Genomic DNA, 22,556 nt, shown 5'->3' with positions numbered 1-22,556 from the left:
GTGGGGGGAAGTGAAAGTCACATTTAATATCTTCAGTTTAGGGGCTTAATATATTTTGAAGGAAATGCCTCAGTGTGCTTCCCGGGGATAGAATGCGCACCCAACTCCAGAGGCCTAAAGGAAATGGCAGATTGTCAAGGACGTGGTGAAGAGTTCTTGAAGCTGAGGTTCTCTGTGTTGCCAGAGTTTGTTTCTTCAAGGGATCACCAACCCAATGTACTTTTTGCAACCTTTTGCTTGCCATGTCTCGGTTTCTCCATCTATAAATACATTACATCTAATCTTTGGGGTGCTGAGTGTGATAATTCCATAGCCACATCTTTTCCATATTCATTTCATGAGTTAATTAGGAACTGCCTAGTATTTACATTATTCAATCCTAAAGACCAAGATTAAGTGTTAGCCTTTCCATTCATCATCTTACTCTACAATCATCCTTGAGATCTTTCCTTTTCTACTTAGCATGTGTTTTCTTACAATGGTGGTATAACCCTTAACTGTCTCTTAGAGTATCAAAAGTGGTTTGTCCATGTAGCATCTCCTTTGTCTCTTTCTGTTTTTGTTAACTGGTTAACCTAGAGTCTATATTTATTGAATTTATATTTTGGACTCTGAGAATCTGAGATAAGCTTAGGTGCATCCTTTTAAAATCAACCATAGTTGATTAAACTTGGCTGAGATCTTCAGCCTTTTACAAGAGTGTTAAATGCATTTGAATAAGTCTGCCAAAAAATATGTCGTTAATTATTCTGAGCATACGAGGTTTACTTTCTTATGCAAATTTCAACAATAAGCAGACATACAAAGTAGGTGTGCACATTTAGAAGAATATTTTTTATTTAAAGTCTATTTTGATCATTGCCCCTAATGGTTAATAGTAAAGACAACTTAAGGGAAGGTTTGGAAAAACATTTTTAATCTTTCCTTAATCACAAATACTGCTGACTGATATGTTTGATTATGCTGCAGCCTGCTTTATTGTTTAGCTTCTTCTGTTTTCACCTTTAGCTATTTATTTTTAATATCTAATCCTCTTTTCCTACTTGTTCAGTTTCAATCAAGGATTTTCTTTTTCTTGAAAGAGCCTCCCAAATAGGAAAAGTCCCTTGACTTGATTAGCAAGAAATTAAAACAACGAACTGAAATTAAATGTCCACTCTCAAACTTGAGTTTAATTAAATTTTCTCACTTACTTGTAGGTTGACTATATTTTGGGTCTCTTATAGAATTCTTATCAATAAGACTATTTTTCCTTTTCTCCCGGGCCTGTGTTTTTTACCTGTCTTGTGTGTGTGAATGTGCTGTTGTTTCCTTTGCATCAATAGTATTTTATTTTCTTTGCTTGTGTTCCCCTCTGGCACCCTTCATTTTATCCCTCGTACTACATAAATCAACTTTTTACTATATTGTCTATCAAGACCCTGCTAATGTTTTTTATTTCTGCTTCTACTTGTAGAATGTATAATTTGACTACTTGACATTTTTCCTTCTATCTCAAGTGGATTATACATATAAATGAAAGTCTGGATTTGAGTTTTCTTTTTTCATTAAAATACACATAAGCTTTGTAAAAATTCCAGTATGTTTTAAATGTGCTTTCCACAACTGTTAGAAACGAGCTTCTTTCAGCCTGTTCAGATTAAATTAATTTTTCACTGACTCCTTGTTTCAGACTGACTTTGCTTTTAATAAAAGCATCAAATGAAACTAGAAATACAAACCAACTATACTCTATAAGGGAAACAATAGAATCATAAAAAAAATAGTCATCAAGATGTCAGTTAGATATGTTTGGGGAGATTGGGAGGAAGTAGTGATAGTTCCCTTATCCTATAGAAAATTTCAACTCCCCAAGAATCTTACAACATGAGAAAATATTTCGAAAATGAATTTTAACAGGAGTTACTAGAAATTGAACATTCAACACTCTAATTGAAAAGCTCAACATAGATTAGTTAGGTCCTTCCTTCCAAATACATAAATTCTATTGTGGATTAATTTGGTTGCCACTGTTGGAAAGTGACTCTGTTGAGCATGGACAAAGTGAAGCCCTGCTGTAGAGACTCACGTGCCCGTGTGTTTTAATGCCAATAACATGAAGCCAGAAGACCATCCATGGAAACAGGGAGACATAAGGAACAGATGACAAAGTTACAAATGATAGACTGGAAATATAGTCTTATATTCCCCTGAATGCTTTGAGGAATATTCTCTAAATTTTATAAACTGGCCCATGATAACTCGTTTTAGTATCCTTAAAAGACAGAAAAATGGTCAGCTGAAATCAACATTTAATCCGAGCAACTCAGATATTTATCTCAGTTAGGCTGCTTATCCAAATGGGACTCAGTCCCATGTGGGAATAAATCTTTAAAACCAATTCATGATAGAAGTTACAAGTATCTCAAGATACCCTAGTCTCCAGACCTATTCCTTTGCAGTTTCCTACATTTCAGAAAATGCCACCTCAGCTTCTCTAGTTGTTCCTGCCCAAATTCTTGATGTTAATCCTGAACTCCACTCTTCCTCTTCCATATCATATTCAATCTATTAGAAAATCCTCTTTTTTCTTCATCACAAATGACATCTGATATCTTTATATTTCACAATTTTCCCCACTACTTGGGAAGTTTAGTCCACGCCATCATCATTGTTTACTTGGATATTTGCAACAGCTTCTTTACTGCTATGCCACCTCTGTACTTGCCCCTTTATTCTCAAACCAGAAATCAGAACAGTGGTTAAAAATAATTCAGATTATGTCTTTCTTCAGCTCAGATCGTTCCAATTGTTTCCAATCTTACTTAGAGTAAAAGTCAAAGTCTTTGCAAGGCCTATTTGGCCCTCATTGCCTCCTCTACCACTGCTTCTCTAATCTGTTTCCTGTGAATCTCTCCCTCATTCTCTCTGCTGTATTTACTCTGGCCTTCTTATTGTTTCTTTAAAATACCCAGCATGATCTGCTTCAGGACCCATGCCATTCTGTCCTCTGTGCCCTAGGTTTCACATTGAGAAAAAGCTACCAATTCTGTCAGTTAGTTCTAATAGTATAGCAAACTACCCCCAAACTCATTGGCTTAAGATATCAAGCATTTATTACTATTGTTCACAGCCCTGTCAGTCAGCTGGGTATCAACTGACTCGGGCTAATCTGGGCTAGGCATGCAGTTCATCTGCAGGTTGGGTGTGATCTCTGCTTTAGACTGGGCTTAACTGGGTCAATTCTAGTCCTCTTTAGTCCTTTTCACACTAATGGCAAACATGTAAGAAGGTGAGTAGGTCTAAGACTATGTAAGTATTTGCTGTGAACTATTGTCATCTTCTTAGGATAATGTTCTTTGGATGATTACTAGATCTCATTTGGAAAAATGGCTCACCTGGAAAAATTAGCAAAGTGGCAGCAAGCTGGAGCCTAAGTGAATGGTCGCCATCAATGGTTTTTCTTGTTGTGTGACCAAAACACTTTTAAGAGGTCCTTTTCTCATCTATGCTGCACTGAACTACAATTGGACTTTTTATTTTTTTTATTTTTTTTAACCTTTATTTATTTTTGAGACAGAGACAGAGCATGAACGGGGGAGGGTCAGAGAGAGGGAGACACAGAATCCGAAACAGGCCCCAGGCTCTGAGCTGTCAGCACAGAGCCCGACGCGGGGCTTGAACTCACGGACCGCGAGATCATGACCTGAGCCGAAGTCGGCCGCTTAACCGACTGAACCACCCAGGTGCCCCCAATTGGACGTTTAAAAAAAATGTTTCCTTATTTTTGGGGGGGAAGGGGCAGAGAGAGAGCAGGAAGAGGATCCAAAGTGGGCTCCACACTGACAGCACAGAGCCCTATGCAAGGCTTGAACTCATGAACTGTGAGATCATGACATGGCTGACGTCAGACGCTCAACCGACTGAGCCACCCAGAGACATTTTTAAACCTTGAATAAAAGTTTTTCACTAACAGCTTAGTGTTGTGATAATGCAGACTTTTTAAGAAATGAAAGCAAAAGTTTATCCACAAAATTTGTGGTATGGGACAGAAAAGAGGATGGCAAAGAAAGGACTCAAAACAGAAAAGGGAGATTAGTTAGGGAGCAAAGTTTGGAAGGAGAGGTTAGAGAGATGTAAGCTGTCAGCTTTCTGTTTATACCTACATGAAATTCTCAGGAATATGAAAGATCACATTGGTCTTCTTGCCATATGATTGATGGGAGCCCTAGTCATGTTTTTGGGTGTTAAAGGAATGGCTAATCCCAGAAGCTGCAGGGATTGGGGACATCAAATTTCACATACAGCTTTAAAACATTGCCTCTTTTCAGAGTTGAGATGGGAAAATTTCGACGACTCTCCTAAGATATATTTTTTACTGATAACTGTTCTTGTCTAATTTGGGGGAGGGTTTCTACCCAAATAAAACCTTTTTCTTAATATAACTATCCATATATTTTCCTTGTTTGGTCTCTGATTTTATTGCTTGTATGATATTAATTTTTTGGCCTTCATATCTTGAATTTAATGATGCATTTAATGAAGGGCTCAATAATTCCTTGTGCTAGCAGTTTATTTATATTCATTTATAGTTGCTGCAATTGTCCATTTATGGTTGGTACTGACCATGGATAAGGACACACCATTGAATTCTCTGGGTTGTGAACATACTCTTTCCTGTCCCAAATGGATAGCAGCAACTTTAGCTTCTCATAGTAATGAGGGACAGTCATCTTGCCCACATAAATAGCTCTTTTTTTTTTTATCAGCTATCTACCTACATGATGAACCCAAAATGACCAGAGGGTTCTCAAAGCATCAGGTTAAATGAAACCCCTGCTTTGTTCTCTATTAAAAGGATTTCCCACTGGGAATTTGGACTTCTAAAGAATAGAATCTATAGAACCAATAGAACCCACAGAATCCAATAGAACCATTCTGCAAGTGAAGCCATGGAAGTAAAGGTGAGTGAAAGCAATCCCACTTCCACTGCTTGGTTCTCATGCCCATACTTTGTCACTCCTGGGATGCAGCACAATGTGTGGCCTGATGTTTTGGTTCCTACACTGTATCCTACAGGACATTGCCCCAAATTCACAGGTTGTGTGACTCTTAAGCTGAACTTTTTATAGGTTGTTTATCTTTCTGTTAAGTTGCCTTCTTTCTGGATGCTCTGGTAAACTGTAAGCATGACTTCAGTCCCTTGTTCTTATGTTATGAGAGATCCTGAGTTGGCAAACCAAGTATTCCATAAGCCTTCAGGCAGTCATGTTGCCAGAGTCACTTTGCAGTGTAAGTAAACTTACAAACAATACATGTAAATTCTAATAAGTATTAATTGTCATCCCCTCTGGAATGAGTCTGGTATAATCAGTGTCCTACCAACTGCCTATTAATCTCCTTGAGGGATGCTGCCATATTGAATGTGCAGCTGTTGAGCTGTTGAGCATTCATCAACAGCAGTACCTAAATTCGTTTTGGTATGGATTTTGGTACGGTATAGTCTTCCATTCTTGCCACCATGGATATTCTGTTCATGGACTGGTTGCATTAACATTGGCGTGGAAGTAGAGAGAGGTCCTATGACTTCCACAGGTATTCTAGTTATTGACTGTTCCTTTATAGTGGACATTCATTAGTGGTCATTTTCAGAAGACAAAAATATCCTCATTCCATGTGCCCTTTAACATAGGTTCATCCACATGCTTTTTTCCCCAAATTTCCTTACCTCACAAATGATCAAATCGTATTCTTTCCAGGTCCCTTGTAGATTAGCTAAGTGATTTGTCATTGCCCTAAATTCCTATGTTTCTGTACATGTTAAGCCACTATTACTGTCATAAAAGGAGGACAACAAACAACTTGCAACTCTGCTAGCTGAAAGGATTTCCCTTCATTCTGTCTTCCAGGGCCACCCTAGAGATTGTCGTAGTGCAATGACAGTCTGGTTTAGTTCAGCATTAATAGACTGTGATCCACACCTGAGTTTTTGTTCTTCCTGGATTAGCTAGTTTCAGGGAATCACCCATAAGTCTATAGGTTTAAACTAAGAGACAGGTTTCACTGCAATGCAAGTAGGTGATATGAGAATCTAGATTACCTGTTTATGTAACTTATTTGTGCTTTTTGTATCTGCTCATATCCTATCCCATCATGCAATGGACTCCTGCTGTGCCCACCTGAACTTAAGACTCATTGGATCTAGTGATACCCAGTCCCTGATACTAGCTCCAGTTACACAGTCATGTAGAGGCTAAAGGTCAGTCTTCACTACAGTCTAGAAAAATTCTAGGCTCTGCTTTTAAAATGGCAAGCATTTTGTTACTGCTGATGGTATGGCCTTGTGGCAGAATCCTTGGGGTCTGCATGACACTTGCATTAGGACCTGTCAGAGATTCTGTACAGCATTCTAATCTCCTATATATACCTCTAGCCCATCAGTTTTCTGGGCTAAATGTCTTCAGTGGCAAGATAATTTCCATGATACCTTGGGCCTTTCTTGCTCTTGGTCATGCTAAAGCCCTGACAGCCTTTTGAGTCACCTGATAAATAGCTTTCTTCTTGTTTTTTCATATCATAATAGCTCCACTCCAGAGGTCAGGGAACCATCCTGAGGATGCTGCCAGGTGTTAAGGATTTTTATTCCAATTATGTACCCAGGGACCAGGCACATAAATGTAGCTTCAATCCAGTTATGACTCATTCCATTCCAGTGCCAATGCTGCCATGTAAACCAGTGTTTTACCTTTTACACCTCTTCACTGGTGAACATCTTATAGTATTGATGCTATAGCATGCCACAGGTCACTATCAAAGAGGCCCTATTGCTATCTGCTGAGGGAGCGAAGTCCCATTTCTTCTTTTGATACCCTATTTCTGAATTCTATCCCGATGTCTAATTTTCTAGAGCCATTCGTCAAAACAATGATTCTAGCCTGAGTAATCCAAAAAGCAGAGCAGGATGAAAGGTTTATATGTAATTGGTTTGTTTTCGGAAGGGATTCCTCAGAATGAATTTGGGGAATGGGTTGATTGATGTGGGGAAGGAAAGACGGAAAGGAAACCAATCTAAGACCATCCTACCAAGTTGATCATTCCTGTGGGTACCTGGGCCTTGGTCTCCTGAGGGATCTTCTGAGAAACAGTGGAACATACTGAGGCATCATTTATCAGAAAGGCTGATAGGTGTTGGAAGTGATTCCTGTTTTGGAGAGAAAATTTTGTGAGCAATATGGAGAGATATTGATTGAATAACAGTATACTTAGGTGGACTTGACATAATCTGAAAGATTGAAGTCAGTCCTAAAGAAGGTAATCAGTGGCAGGTATTAAGACTCTGTAGTATCAAAAAGTTTCTAAATTGTATATTTGAAAGTATAATCTGTATATTCACCCACGTTGGCTGATAAATTCGGTGAATAACTGAATTCAGAATTAGGATCAAGAAAGTCCCACTTCTCTAAATTTCTTATTTATATGTCTCTTCCTCTTTACATTTTAGAACAATACTGTCCAATAGAAATATAATGTGACCTGCATAAGTAATTTCAAATTTTCTAGTAGGTATGTTAAAAAAATTAAAAACTTAGGGTGCCTGGGTGGCTCAGTTGGTTGAGCATCCGACTTCGGCTCAGGTCATGATCTTGTGGTTCGTGAGTTCGAGCTCCACGTTGGGCTCTGTGCTAAAAGCTCAGAGCCTGGAGCCTGCTTTGGATTCTCTGTCTCCCTCTCTCTCTGCCCCTCCCCCGCTCATGTTCTGTCTCTGTCTCTCAAAAAATGAATAAGTGCTAAAAAAATTTTTTTTAAAAAAAGATTTAAAAACTTATTTTAAAAATTAATTTAAATAATATACCTTACTACAAATATATCCAAAATATGATTTCAACATAGAACCGATATAAAAATTATGAATGAGATATTTTACATTCTTTTGTTACTAAATCTTCAAAATTTAGACTTAGAACACATCTCAACTTGTACAGGGTGAATTTCCTGTGCTCAATAGTCACATATGCTAGTGGATAATATGTTGAACAGAATACTCTAGAATGTTCTTTATCTGTTCTTAGCCTGGGTAATTTCTACTCACCTTCAAGGCACACATTAAATATCACTTCTTTTGAGGAGTCTTCACAGTGTTCTCTTTTTATTTTCCTCCCTTAATGATTTCTGCAATAATAACAATAGCAATAGCAAAAGCTTATGCATCCCTTATATATGTTATCAGTGTACCTTGTATTTATACAAATTACAGTAGTTATTTAAAAAAAATTATTAAATTATCCATCACTACCACTAGACTCTGAGTTCCTGAAGAGCAAAAACACTATCATCTTTATAGCCCAGAATCTAATTTTTTTAAAAAAATTAAACAATTAACTGAGGTTAATATAACAAGTGAAGTTAATATATTTAAATACAATGAATGTGGGCTCCTAAAACCAACCCTATAAATACAGGATGGGAGGAATATGGTTTAGATGCAGTCTACTTGAATAAAATTTAAGGGCCTTAGATTTAATGATTAGTTCAATAGGGGCAAATATTAGTTTTTTATTGATGTAAGGTTTAAGGACTCAGTTTTCAACCTTGTTACATAAGCAAATAACTTATAACAGAGTCTAAACCTATTCTAACATCAAAGAGGTATTTTAAAATGTTCAAGTGACCAAACAAATGAAGTGAAGTAAGAATAAATCACCTGGGCAGGTAGGAGATTTGTCTTTTGGCAAGGTATTCAGATACAAGCTGGATAGCAGCTAGGAAATGTTGTAATGGGGGTAGGTGGTGAGAATAGATGTACTCTATGCTTCCTTCCAAGCCATGAATTCTTCTTTTCAATAATCCTATTCACTTTAAAGAAAAACAGCATTGCTTTTACTCAAGTCAGTGTTGACAGTGTACATAGCTAGTTATATATCAGTCATAAGAAACTCTCCAATCAAAACAATAATGTCATTTTCCCTTGAGTAATTCTCACCAAGTTTCTGGTTTTGGAAGATTCAGTTGGTTAAAGAAAGTTCATAATCAGTGTTTTCAGAATACATTTTGGGACATGAAGCAAACCTCACACCAACAATGCATTATTACTCATTTATTTTTAGCAATTACTCATGGAACAACACAGGTGCCCAGAATTTCCTGGGCATATAAACATGAAACCTCTGCCTCCGAGAGCTTCCAGTCTAGATCGAGACAAACACAAAACAGGAAACCTGAGCTTTACCACAAGAAGATGAATGGGCATCATTGATACCTTCATATGTGATTTCTTCCAGACAATAATGTTTTGTTTATTCAGGAAGCTTCAACTAAAAAGCAGCTCAGGGCATATTTTAGTCCTCTAGAAAATAGAACAATCAGTATCACTGCAGTTGCGTTCAATATATGGAATTTGCTTTGAGAATTAGGAGTGGTTCTTTTGCCTTCATCTACATTATAATTAATCAAGAATTTTGTTCTGAGTGCTTTCTATGTTCCAGGCACAAGGGATATGCAGATGATTAAGACATGGTTCTTGCCCTGAATAGAGCTCACATCTAGGAAGAGCAAGCTATGCTAACATGAAAAGCTGATTAGACACCAGCCACAGTGCTAGTGGAAAGAATATGAGCTTTGGTTTCAGGCAGAGTTCAGCTTGAAACCTGGCTCCACCACCCATTAGCTATTTGACCTTGGTCAGTTTTCTCAAATTTTCTGAGCCTATGTTCCATTAACGATATGATACCCCCTAACTAGCATGTTTGTTGTAAGAATTGAATACTATCTGGTAGAGAAAACAAAATACATAAATTCAAGTATTGTCTTAGCTGCTAAATGGGTAGACTAGGTTAGGGATTAGCAAACTTTTTCTATACAGGGAGAGAGAGAAATATCTTAAAGCATTGCAGTCTATACGGTCTATCACAATTACTTAAGTTTACTGTTGTAGCATGAAAACAAATCTATAGATAACATGTAAAAGAATGACCATGGCTGAGTTCTAATGAAGTTTTATTTAGGAAAACAGGTGTGTAGGTCTATAAATGCATTGACCCTGCATGAGATATAAGGGCTGTAAGAGTTTAAAGAGATCATGATTATCAAAGAACTGGGAGAGTGTCTTTCAAGAGGGAAGGGGAATGTTTAATTTGTTTGTTTTGACTTTACTTTTTATCCAAGTTAAACATGCACAAACTATAAAGAGTCAAATTGTTTTGCAAGATTTACTATGAAAAAACTTCAGCTCCTCTATTCCCTGGTCCAAGAGCCAGTCATTTTCATCTCCTTCAGCTGATTCTTCTAGTATTTACTTTGAACTCTCTAAATAACATGGGTCTATATTCCTCTTAATTGTTGTTTTAATTTCAGGTGATATCAATGGACTTCCCATCATGGACAATAGAGATTCCATGTTTTTCCCCCACCCAACTCCCACCACATAAGCACCCTTCTGGTTACCCACCCTGCCTCCCAACATAGTTATATTCTAATTTTGTTTGTATCATTATTCACTATTTACATGATTATGGATATGTGTGTGATTCACATCGGAATTACAAAGTAAACCATGGTTACTTAACCTTTGTTGTATAACATTTTGTTTTCCCTGGATTTAAGAATTTCTTTTTGTTGCTTTCGTAATTTCCTTTACATTGTACTTATCTCTAATTCATCCTCAACCTCTTTAGCAATTGTCTAATTATCTCCATAAGTTGTTCACATGCATCAGATGCTCTAACAATTTTATCTCATTAAAGAAGAATCACCCAGAGCAGTTCTCAAGCTTGCACAGTCAGAATTACTTGGAGGGCTCATCACAACACAGATTCCTTGGCCCCAGCCTCAAAGATTCACACGTTCTGGGGAAGGGCTGGTGAACTTCCGTTTAGAACTAGTTTCCAGGTGGTGCTGATGTTGATGCCCATACCACATTATTATTAGCACTGGGAAGTACTAGCCAGGGGCCTTCTGCCCTGCTACAATCTGGACTGGGTGCCTTCTACATTGGGTGTGGCCACTGATCCTGATGTTGCCTTTCACCGTCATTTTGGGGATTTTAATGGCTTTTCTCCTGTGTTGCTTTTGAAAAATCCAAAGCCATTCTGAAGCCTGATCCTGTGTACGTCACCTTCAGGTAACAGTGCCTAATATTGTCAAATCAGCTGATCATATGTTTGTGTATTATTTTACATTCCCTCTTTGTGAGCTTACTTTAGGAAACAACAATGTCTTAATCATCTTCGTATCTCACAAGCCTGTCTCACAAGCCTGGAACATAGGGAACGCTCAAAACAAAGTGCTTGTCTGATGATTTTCTCCCCAGATTTTTATAAAAATTTCTCTTTGTTCTCAGTACTCTGAGGAAGCTGTTAACAAGTAGCTCCATCTACAGAAAACAGATTTACTTAATTTTTGCATAAAGGCTTCCTTATTCACCAATATGCATCTTTCTCTCTAACACTTGCGTCTCTGTGTGCTGAATTGTTAAGGGTATAGGTAGTCGATATGTACTTATTGACTGCTTTGATAGATCTGCATTCTTTTGAGAGACCTGGCCTCACACCTTCTATACTACAGGGGATTCCTATAAGGTGTTTGTTTTCTCCCAAGAGATCGGTTCAAGTTTGTTTGAAAATGATACAGGAAATCAAATCCTCAGTCTTATTAACCATAGGTACTCTGAATGCCACAGTTTCCCATGATAAAATATAGTTATCTGCTGGGAACTATATAGTGAGGCAATTTGCATGTAGGGCAAAAATAAAACAAAAATGTTATAAAATAATTCTTTTTTTTTCTATAATAATTAATGGCAAGATCCTCAGGTACTACAGGGATCACTATGAGTTGCATAAAGGAATTCTGTCGTATATCCATTCACAGCAATCTCAAAGTTTTTTGTCGCATCCAAATCCATAATAATAATAAAAAATATCAGCAAATTAATTGAATACAACATCAACGTTAAGATTTCATCCAGGGAACAAGTTACTATACTTGCTTTCCTTTTCTTGTGCAGCTTATGGAGCATTTCAAGCCCACTTTGCATATAGGATGATAACCTCATATGTACCTGTGAGGGAGGGAGCAGACCTGTGCACAGAAGGTAGCTAGGGCAAGACAAATGATAAACATGATGATAGAACCGATTATATTCCTCAAATGGGAGATAAACCTATGGGTGCAAATGTCGTATCTTGAATAGATGAACTATCATTCCATCATCCATCACTGCCAATATTTTCTGCTTTATCTGGTTTGTATTGGAGTAGACTACATCTTAGGAGTTATATAGCAGTTTCTTAAAGATGAAATTCTATGTTGCAACAGGCCAAATGTGTTTGCTGTAGGCCCATCTGTCTCAGTAGTTCTCATTCACACACTCGCTATTTAAGGCTATTTATTGCATATAAATACCCAAAGCACAAATAACAGGCAGGAATGTTTTAGACAAACCCATGACATGTATCAAAGTATTAAAAGAGAAGCAAAAAGGGGACAAAACTCTCTGTTGAGTGTCAGTAACAGGTCCTTCATCACTTACCCAATTATTTAGTTGATGGCAGTTCTCTCTTAAATCAAGGTATTGGTATGATGAAATGGAGATAAATCTGACGATGATATTCTTTCCAATAGGGCAAGCCACTCTCCTTTAGAAAGTATAAAATCCAAACCTATCCAGAGTTCATCTGTATAAGAACTGAAAACACAGAATCATAGGATATGAGGATTGGAAAGGACCTCACAATTCAATGACTATGGATCTCTTATTGATGTTTGAGACCCCTTTAAAACATTGAGACTTACAATTTTCCCAGCATTTGGTTGAGTGTTTCTTGTGGTGGAGGGACCTTCCCAAGACTATGCTATATTGTATATGCTCTGTTTGGACTGTTTGATCATTTACACATTCATGTTGGTTAAACCATTTGATCATTCATGCCATTCATATTTATTAAGTACTTAACATATTCCAGGGATTGTTCTAGGAATTGAGATCCATATGGTTCTTGTACTTTTCAGTACTCCTTTATTTATAAGTACAAAACTCAGTCAACCCAAATGTACTATTTAAGCAAAAGGGAGGATTAAAAAAATCTCGTATTAGTGAAAAATCCAAGAGTAGATCTGATTTTGATGTGACTGGATTCAGTAGCTCAGGTGACTTCATGAGGAGATTTTTCTTCATTTCTGTTCTCTCTTTTCCTCTATGTTCTCTCTTTTCCTCTATGCTCTCTATTTCCTGCCATTCGTAGGCAGGCTCTCTGCCTTGTGATGGTAAAATTGCTGACACAGGTCCAGGATCTCAATCTTCCTGTAACTTCTCTCCAGTCTACCATCTGAAACCAGAGGAAGGATAATTCTTCCTTCATGTGATGAACTTCAACTATATCACCTCCCCTGAGACTTTTCTTCTTCAAAGTGATTTCACCATGCTTTTCACCTGTTTATAGAGGTTATGTAGCTCTTTATGTCTAATACTTACTGAACATTTCTTGAATGGGCAAATGAGTGAATGTATGAACAGAAATCTTAACATCACTTGGTGAAAACTGAGGGATATGCCAAAATAGAGGAAAGCAGAAATCGGCAGTAGAGAGAGAGAGAGAGAGAGAGGCAGAATAATGATTGCATAATTGGAGGACCTGTATCAAGCTGTGCCAGCTGATACAAGTTCAGTGTTTGGGATTTTTATGTGTATAAGCCCATACATTCCTTTTTATGCTTGAACCAGTTTGAGTAGGGTTCCGGTCACATGAAACCAAAACATCCTCCATAACACATTTGATTACTTTGGATGTAGTCTCTACCCATTTAGTACTTAGGAATACGACAATTAACACATTTTTATTCTGTTAATTGAGAGAATACAGGTCTTAACAGAATTAGGCACTTCTGGAAGCTCAGTCCATGGTCAGCTAGACCAGAGAGAACAATGGAAAGAACCTGGTCTTTGGAGCCAAAGCAGGCGGATTTGCATCTCAGTTCCATCACTTATTTACTATGACCTTGGGCATATAACCTTATATCTCCAGATTTGTTTTTGAAAAAAAAAACCATGACTTTATGCATCATATTGATAATCTGAGTTTCTTGTGAATAATCTGTGAATATGATGAGATCATATTATAGCATATTAATAGCACTGCCCTCTTGCATTCATTCACTTACCAAGAAGTTTTAATACCCAGAAAGAAGCCTTCAGGAACTGCTTGAGGTCCTCCTGGGATACAGTACGTGAGCTTACAGAGAAGTCCCTTTATGGATTCTGAGACACCCCAAATGGACCAAAGATAAGAAATGACCAGTGGTGAGATAAGCAAGAACCATATATTATCTTTTGTGTTACTGTTCATTGGAGGAAAGCTCAATCTGTACAGTTTAGGCTGAAATATTTTACAGAAATGTTATTAATCAGATAATTTAATCTTTGTTATACCTCTCTTTCCTGGACAACAATAATTAGCTTGCCTTTACTGGGTACTTATTGTGTGTCAAGCACTATAAATTAGTCCTTTACATCAATTAGGTAATTCACCCTCCTGTCAATCTACATGGTATTATTATATACTGTTAACCAAATTTCATAGATGAGGGCTCAGAAAGGTTAAGTAACTTGTCCAAAGTCACATAAATAATAAGTGGCAGAGCTGGAATATAGTCTGGGCATCCCAGAGCTTGTGCTCTCAACCTCTATATCATATCTCCTTCTAGGATCGATAATGCGATTTCGTGGGGTTTGTTTTGGCTGGATTTGATAGCAAGGTATTGTGGACATAAACTCACATCGTCTCCTTTCAGAGACTGCAGCTTTGTTTCTTGGTCAAGATGGTCAGGTCAAACTCCTTTAGGACATGCTCTCTTCAAGGAGAATCCTTGGGAACACATGCAAAGAGGTTCCTAGGGAAGGAGAGTGTTGTGATGAGTCCTACCTGTTGATTACACATGATCTGGCATGTCTAAATCTCATCTCAGAGTCCAGCTGGAGCCCTTGCTAAGCAATTTATTCAAAATAGGGAAGAAACGTGTATCAGTATGTACATTGTGCCCAGTTAAGCCTCTTGTCAAACCTGTGAATAAAAAGAATAAAAGAAGTATCTTCTTATTAATTGGGTTTTTAGAAGTGTCACCCATTTACTTGTAATTCTAGTAATTTCTGGTTTTGATCACTGTTCTCCTAAGTGTGAACACAGGCCAAACCTTTCTGACTAATGCTAGGATTAACCAGTTCATCTTGGTATTTATATGAATGGAAATGTATTATGTGTAGATATTTACTAGTGCATAGAAACAGAGCTGAAAGATAATGGAGGTTTTGCTTCCTCCCTCAGCATGCCATTCCACATCTATTTAAATCATACTACCCTATAAAGTCTTACCACATCAACGAGAAGTCTGCTGTAACTCTCCTAGCTTCTGGCCATTTCTCTCTCTAATCTTAGAATGACTATAGCCCTTGTAGACTAAGCCAGGGTTTCTCAATCTCAGTACTGTTAATATCTGGTCTGGATGATTCTTTGTTAAGAGGGCCTGTTCTGCGCTTTGAAGGACGTTTAGCTGCACCTCTGGTTTCTATCCACTAGATGCCAGTAGCATACCCCTTGCCCCACCCTGTGCCCCCTCTTCCCCCTGTTGTGACAATCCAAATGTTCTGGGGTAGCAAAATGGCTGCCATTTGAGATCATTGGCCGATACCAAACAATTTAGTTTAAAATGTTTTCCCATGTAATTCTCTAGTTGTCCTTTTCGTTCATATTTCCTCAACAAGATGGCAGATCTCTGAGGCAAAAATCGTGCATAATAATATGCCTTCTGTCTTCCAAACATGAAGACAAAGAGAAAAGGAAAGTCAACTAGTGTCTGTTGAGAACTTTTCCAAGTGCTTTCCATATGCCATGTCATCAATTCATTCTATTAACATTTATTGAGTGTCTACTTATTATATAATACTTGAGAAGCAACATTCCAATCCTGGCTCATCTGCTTAGTGTGACCTTGGTAATTTACTTAATCTGTCAGTGCTTCAGTTTCTTTGCCTATAAAATAGGACAGTAATATCACCCATCCCATGGGTTGTGAGGATTACATGGGTTGAAATGTATAAAATATTTAGAACAGGATCTGGCACATATAAATATCTGCTGAGTATTAGTTATCACTATTAATTAGTATGTGCCAATTCTGATTCTTGGTGCTGAGGAATGAGCAATGGACAAGAAGCCTTGTTCTCATGGAGCTTGTAATATGTTCTCAGATAAGCCTCATTAAAGGGGTAAGCAATATCATTGCCCCATCTCACAGGGGCCAAGGGCAGTTCAGTGAGAGGAAGTAATTTGCCCAAGGTCACATAACTTTTAGGTCTCAGGGCCAAGATAAGAACTCAGCTCTCTCTGGCAACAAGGCCATACTGAATACTTAATAGGTTCTCAGCATACTTGCTGATGTCTAGACCGAAAAGGAAATTATTTTCCCTTTCCTTTTGTTCTTTTTCCTCCTTTTGTATTCCTCTTTCTTTTCTAAAGACCAGTAAAACTTCTCTTTCAAGTTTTATATGTACATTTTGCTTCCCTTTTTATATCTGGGTATTTATTTTGCTTGTGACCGCTGCACTATCCTTGCAGATGAACCAATCCTAGTCTTTAGATACATGAAATTTCATTGAAAATGAAATGTCCACAGTGATTCATCTTTGCAGCAAATGGGTAATGTGTACTTTGGGGTTTAAAAATAGAGATGAGTCAAGAAAATCATATGTTTCCTGATTTAAAAAAAAAAGCTTTTCAAAGATTTGGGTGCCTGTCTACCCCTTACCATCATATTAAACATGATGACCATAATTGGGGCACACATCCAAAGAGAACCTAAAATAAATCATTCCTTTCCAGTTTTAACATTTAGAAGTACTATTTATCAAAATAATAATTTCAGCTATTTCTAGCCACATTTCACATTAGCTCAGGGACTCCGGTGTCTCAATATATACCATTCGGGGTCTCTCACCACATGGAATGTGATGGGGGATTGGATGATCCTGCAATGCTCTTCCTTGCTCTCTCTGTCTCTCTGGACATGGATGACTGAGGCATGAGGGTCCTGGACAAGAGCTGCTTTCTTGCTAAATGACTCTTACGTTATTATTTTCTCAGGGCTCTGCCCCTGTGTGTTTACGTGCGCCACCTCATAGTGGGCGTGGCAGGTGACCAGCAGGAGGCTGGTTAGGCAGCAATCTGGAAACTTGCAGGAAAATCCCTGTGTCTTGCACCTCACAGATCAGTGCTTCGGCAGCTTGGCCATCCCGTCTGCTGTCCCAAGCTCCTCACACTGATGGCAATGAGATGCTGATTTTCAGGTTGATTTGCAACAGTTGCCCCCTTTTAATGAAATCTCATCGAAGTTCATCCTGAATGAACACACTGGGCAAAAACTTGGCTCTTTTTCAGTGAAGGGAAAAGAGATGAAGTTTTTAGAGGATTTCTTGAACTAAAAAAATATACTATATGTGTGTTTGCAATTGGATTCTTGTCTGAAGAAAGGCTCCATGCCCAGTGACCTCACTTGTCTACTTTGTGAACAAAAATCACATCCAAACAAGAGAAGGAAGCGGGTAAGGAAGGGAGAAAGGATGAAAGAAGACTGCATGAAGGGCACTAAAGATGGACCAAAGAGCAGTTGCATCACCGGGGGACTTCTGCCGCCTCTCAGGACTGGCCTTCACTCACACTAGCGACTTTGAAATGTCCTCTTGGTTCTATGTGTGTCCCTGTCTCCTCTCCTTTCGCTTCCTGCCAGGTTTTGAAAGCCACGCCTTACTCCCAAATCATACTTCCAAGTCAAGTTTCCCAGATCAGCTCTCCCTTCCCTTCCAGGATCAATACCTGGCATAGTCGAGCAGCTGTGTTATACACTGCAATATGGCAGCTACCACACGACTCTGTGGTTCAGTTGTACACTTATTATCATCCCATGATATAAATTCTTGAAGGTAGTCTGTCAGGTGCTAAAACTGTCTAGAGAAGAGACAGGCAGTCTTGTCCTTACTCTGCTCCGCCTCACATGGAGAAAACATAATCTTGTCTCTGTCTTTACCCTGCCAAGCCCCCATATGTATTTGGCACATTTCATATGTTTAGTATCAGTTAACAACATGAATGATCCTGGATTCCATACTTCACACACACCCCATTTAAATACATTAAGACAAAAAACAAATTTTTCAACTGTGAGCACTCAGTTCTGTGAGAAATATACTAATATTTAGGGGAGCAGAAACTTCAAAAGGGTGATTTAGAGATGATACAACCTTGCTTTGCTTCAGGAGAAAGTGGACGCCATTGGAGGAGGTTCTAGAGATGGGCAGTGAGCAAGACATTCACTTGGAGCGGCAACAAACATCTTGCACTGACCCTGAATCTGCTCTTTGTTTTCCTGTCACTGTGTTTTTGATGTGGCCTTTGTCTGTTATATTCTCTTGCCCGTTAGAGATTCAGCAGATCTGATCCTTTTTCTCTGAGAGGTTCTCCTCAGAGTTGGGGTCTTTCCCTTCGCTAAACCACACCACTGCATTTTGGGCTTCTGTGGTAATCGTGGGGCTCTTCTCTGGGTTTTTGTGTACTTGACATATTTGCCTTGAGTTAAGGACTGGGTCTCGCTTGCCTCGCAGGGAATCACGTTGCTTAGCACAACATTGAGTTCATGGCTGCTCAATAAATGTTTATGGAATGAATGGAATGAGTGACTTGACATTATCTTTTAAATGTGAGAGAGCAGGATGTAGGTAAGGAACACAAATATTGACACTCAGAAGATTTGGATTCAAGTTTATGCTCTGCCTTGTACCAGCTCTATGAATTATGGCAGGGGAAGATCATTTAAATCTTTCCTCAGAAAAACTGAGGTTAGTAATGCTTATCTGTGACCTCCCTCGGATTATTATAAATCACAAGAGTTGATGCAGGTATTGTAGTTTTTGAATTGTACCTTGTGAAGAGATTTGGGTTAATACTTAAGTTAATACTTAATGCTCAGTAGGTCTCCCTGAATTCCAGTTTTCTCTTCCTCTTTATCACTGTAATGCTAACAAGAATTTTGCCTTTGGTATAAGAAAGTACTATGGGTCTACCAACCAACAAGTGCATGGTGGATCTGTGAATAGATGGACCGATGCCTGTTTTCCAGCTCTGGCTCACAACTCCACTGTGGTCATTGAGACAGGAGTGTCAGAGGAGAAGTTAGGTTTATGGGTGCATGCGGCGACTCTGTTAAAGAAGATTTTAAAAACTGATATGTGTAAATAGGGATAGAACTTGCAATGTTGGACTTAAAATGTAATGAGTTTTTGCATAGTCATGTAGTCCCATAATTCTACTGGGACCTCAATATGGATTAATCAATCATCAAACCCATGAAAGAATCCCTTTTTGTGATTGCTAAAGTACTGATGGTATTTTCTGGTTTGGAAAAGACTAAGTACAGCTTTTCTACAGAGTGTTTTTGTGAAGTAAGGAATAATTGAGTAAGTGCTAAAAATAATTGTTGAATGAATGAACTTGCAGTTAGCCACAGCACTGGGGCCCTGTCTTCATCACTGGAAAGAATATTCTCTGGCATCCTTTTTCAAGAGTAATACTACTGGTAACCTCTAAGTTGAAATGGGAAGGGGGAGAACTCAGAAGTATTTTCACAGGATACATATACCCAGGACTTTTCAGTATACAACAGGTCTTATCAGTACTGTTATATTTTATAATATTTGCAGCAGTGATTTTTTTTTTTTAAATTTAGTTTTAAAAATAGAAACCCAAATACAGACGACAGGGGAAAAACTCTCCATTGCATCACTATGAGCATTTTTATAAGATTTTTTTTTCTTTTGGCATCCTGATATCTTTGAAAATGCTCTCTTCTCTACTTATGGGGAAAAAATACACCTACTAATCGCCTGGAGGGATTATGCAATGTGCTTTGCACAACTCTCCGTGGCCTCAGGTAACAATGTAAATGAACCTTATTAGAAATTTTTTTTCACTGTGCATGTGAGAAAATTATTTTTAAATGAGTTTTTTTTTTCTTTTCGATTCAGTAAAACTGCTCTGCTGGAATGAAGACGAGCCTCATGAGAAGGAATTAGGGCACGTTACAATTCAGCTGTTTGAGTCAGATGTAAAAAGAAAAAAAAATTGGCATTTCCGAGGTTGGAAAAAGCTAGGTCTTCCTTCTCAGGAATCACAAAAATAACTGCTGAAAACCCTCACACTTTCCAAGAGAAACTTCTTTAAAAGTTATGTGTATCTAAAAATAGGGGCATTATAATGGAAATCGGCGTGCATGCGTGTAAAGTCGCAGAGCAGCATAAGAGGCCTTGACTCAAAGCTCAGGGTTTGTGATTTTAAAATTGTCGGCCGGATTTAAGTCTACTGGCCAGAAGAGCATTTAACCCTGGGGAGCTACCTGTGTTCTTTACCTGTAAGATGGAGATCTCAAAGAAGTCTCGGTGAAACGAACTTCAGGTTCATCATTGGATTTTGAAGAAAAAATCCACTACCTACACAAAAGAATGATGGTAATTGTTTTAAAGGACTGTCCAAAACTTGGCTCTTGACTGTAGTGGCTTGGAACAATGTAGTGTGTTCCTGGGGTGGCAGACATCAACTTTGAGAGCACTTGTTTCAAGACCCAAGATCTTAATTGTGATTGGATCTTGAGAAAGACCCTAACCCAACAAAGAACATATGAGCAGACACTCTTCTAAAATACACTGGGTTCCAAGCAGGTGGGAGAGGAAGTACAGAGAGTAACAATTTTTAGTGCGTAGAGGGTTTCCTTTTGGGGTGATTAAAAATCTTTAGGAATAGGGGCACCTGGGTTAAGCATCCGAATATTAAGTTTCAGCTCAGGTTATGATCTCACAGTTCGTAGGTTCAAGCCCTGCATTGGCCTTTGAACTGACAGTGCAGAGCCTCCTTGGGATTCTTTCCCTCTCTCTGCCCACCGCCCGCCCTCCGCCCCCCACCATCTCTCTCTCAAAATAAATAAATAAAAATTTGAAAAAAATATTTAAAAAGATCTTTTGGAACCAGGTAGAGGTGGTGGTTGCACATTATTGTGAGTGCACTAAGTACCACGGAATTGTTCACTTTGGAAAGGTTAATTTTATGTTACGTGAATTTCACCTCAATAGAAGAAAAGTACATTAATAATTCAAGATAAAAGGTGCTCGCTCCCTCAGTGCAAGCATTCTTGCATCATTGTTGGCAGATATGTAAGGGGGTTTTTGTTAATGATTTTGGATGGAATAGCTGCTACTTATAATTCCTTTTTTTTTTTTTCAAAAAGAAAGCATTAATAGACTTCATTGAAAAAGTTATGTGGCTAAAATAGAAGTGACATGTACACATTTAGAAGAGGAGTCATTATTTTGACAAGCTGAGTTTTTTTAATGAACTAATATAATAATTGTTTTCTGGCTGATTTTAATTCGCAGAAGTGGGACTTAGTGGAAAGAGGGCACAAATGGGTGAGTTACGGCATTATTGCATGGAGGTTGAAACTTGACCTTTGTTGTATTGATGACACACAGCCCTTCTGCGGCATCTTGACTCTTCCACATTTCAAAGAGCACTTGGTTGAAAGGAATGTGGACTCAAAGAATTTAGCATGACTGAAAATTGATAAAAGAGAGCTCAGATTCCTTGCCCTACATGCTAGGACATAATCACCCTGCTCTAGAATGCCCTTTTCCTGGAGCGCCACCAGCCTTTTTCATTTTCCAGTCCCCTCCTTTCTCAGCCTTACCCCCAAGCCCTCAAGTGAAATTGCTAATCTCCTTCTGGAGCCTCGTGCCCCCGTTGTCCTTGTGTGCTCAGGTGAAAGAATTCCACATGCGAAATGTTGAAATGTCATACCAGGTCAGGACCAGTGAAGGACCCAATTTCTGCAAATACATCGCTTGTTTCTAATATGATGATGAGAGGCTCACACCCAGAACTCTCAGTTGTTTCTCTCCAGGTGGAGCTCCAGACTCTTGGGTGCCAGATGATTAAGCCCTGCTTCTCGCAGGGGTTGGAAGCAGCTGCTCCCGTATCAAACCTCTTTTTCTCTCAGCCAGTTGCGGCAGAGTCTACACCCAGCTGTGATTCGAGGTGCTTGCTGGCAGCTCTCATCTCCACCGACAACCTTTCATCTCGATTCTCTATAAACTTTTCTTAATATCTGCTTGTTAAACCTGACAGAATGGCATTAGAACAAAGCTAACCTGGCTGCTGAAATGCTGGCAGCATCATGTGTCAGGCCTTTTTGCTTCTTCCTTTGATAAAGTTTTGCCCAGCTATTATTGCAGAGGCCTCGCTGGATGGTTCTGAGGCCTTGGAGCAGAAAGGCACCAACTGCTGCAGAGAGCTCAAAGGCTGATGTGGTCCTGGGGCGTACCCAGAGTTGAGTCATGTATTTCTTCCCCCAAATCATTCCCAGTGAATACCAAATCAAAACTCCTCATCTCAGCTTATGTAAGTACTTTTCAGACCTTTTGAAATAAAACTTTTAAATTTGGTTGTTCTACTTAAAAATCCCAGAAGCAAGACAGATCTAGGCAGTTGCAT

Source organism: Panthera pardus, unplaced genomic scaffold, assembly GCF_024362965.1.
Source record: "Panthera pardus isolate Hobbes unplaced genomic scaffold, ASM2436296v1 HiC_scaffold_7, whole genome shotgun sequence".
In the NCBI taxonomy this organism is placed as follows: Eukaryota; Metazoa; Chordata; class Mammalia; order Carnivora; family Felidae; genus Panthera; species Panthera pardus.
Note: the sequence above shows the minus strand (reverse complement) of the source record.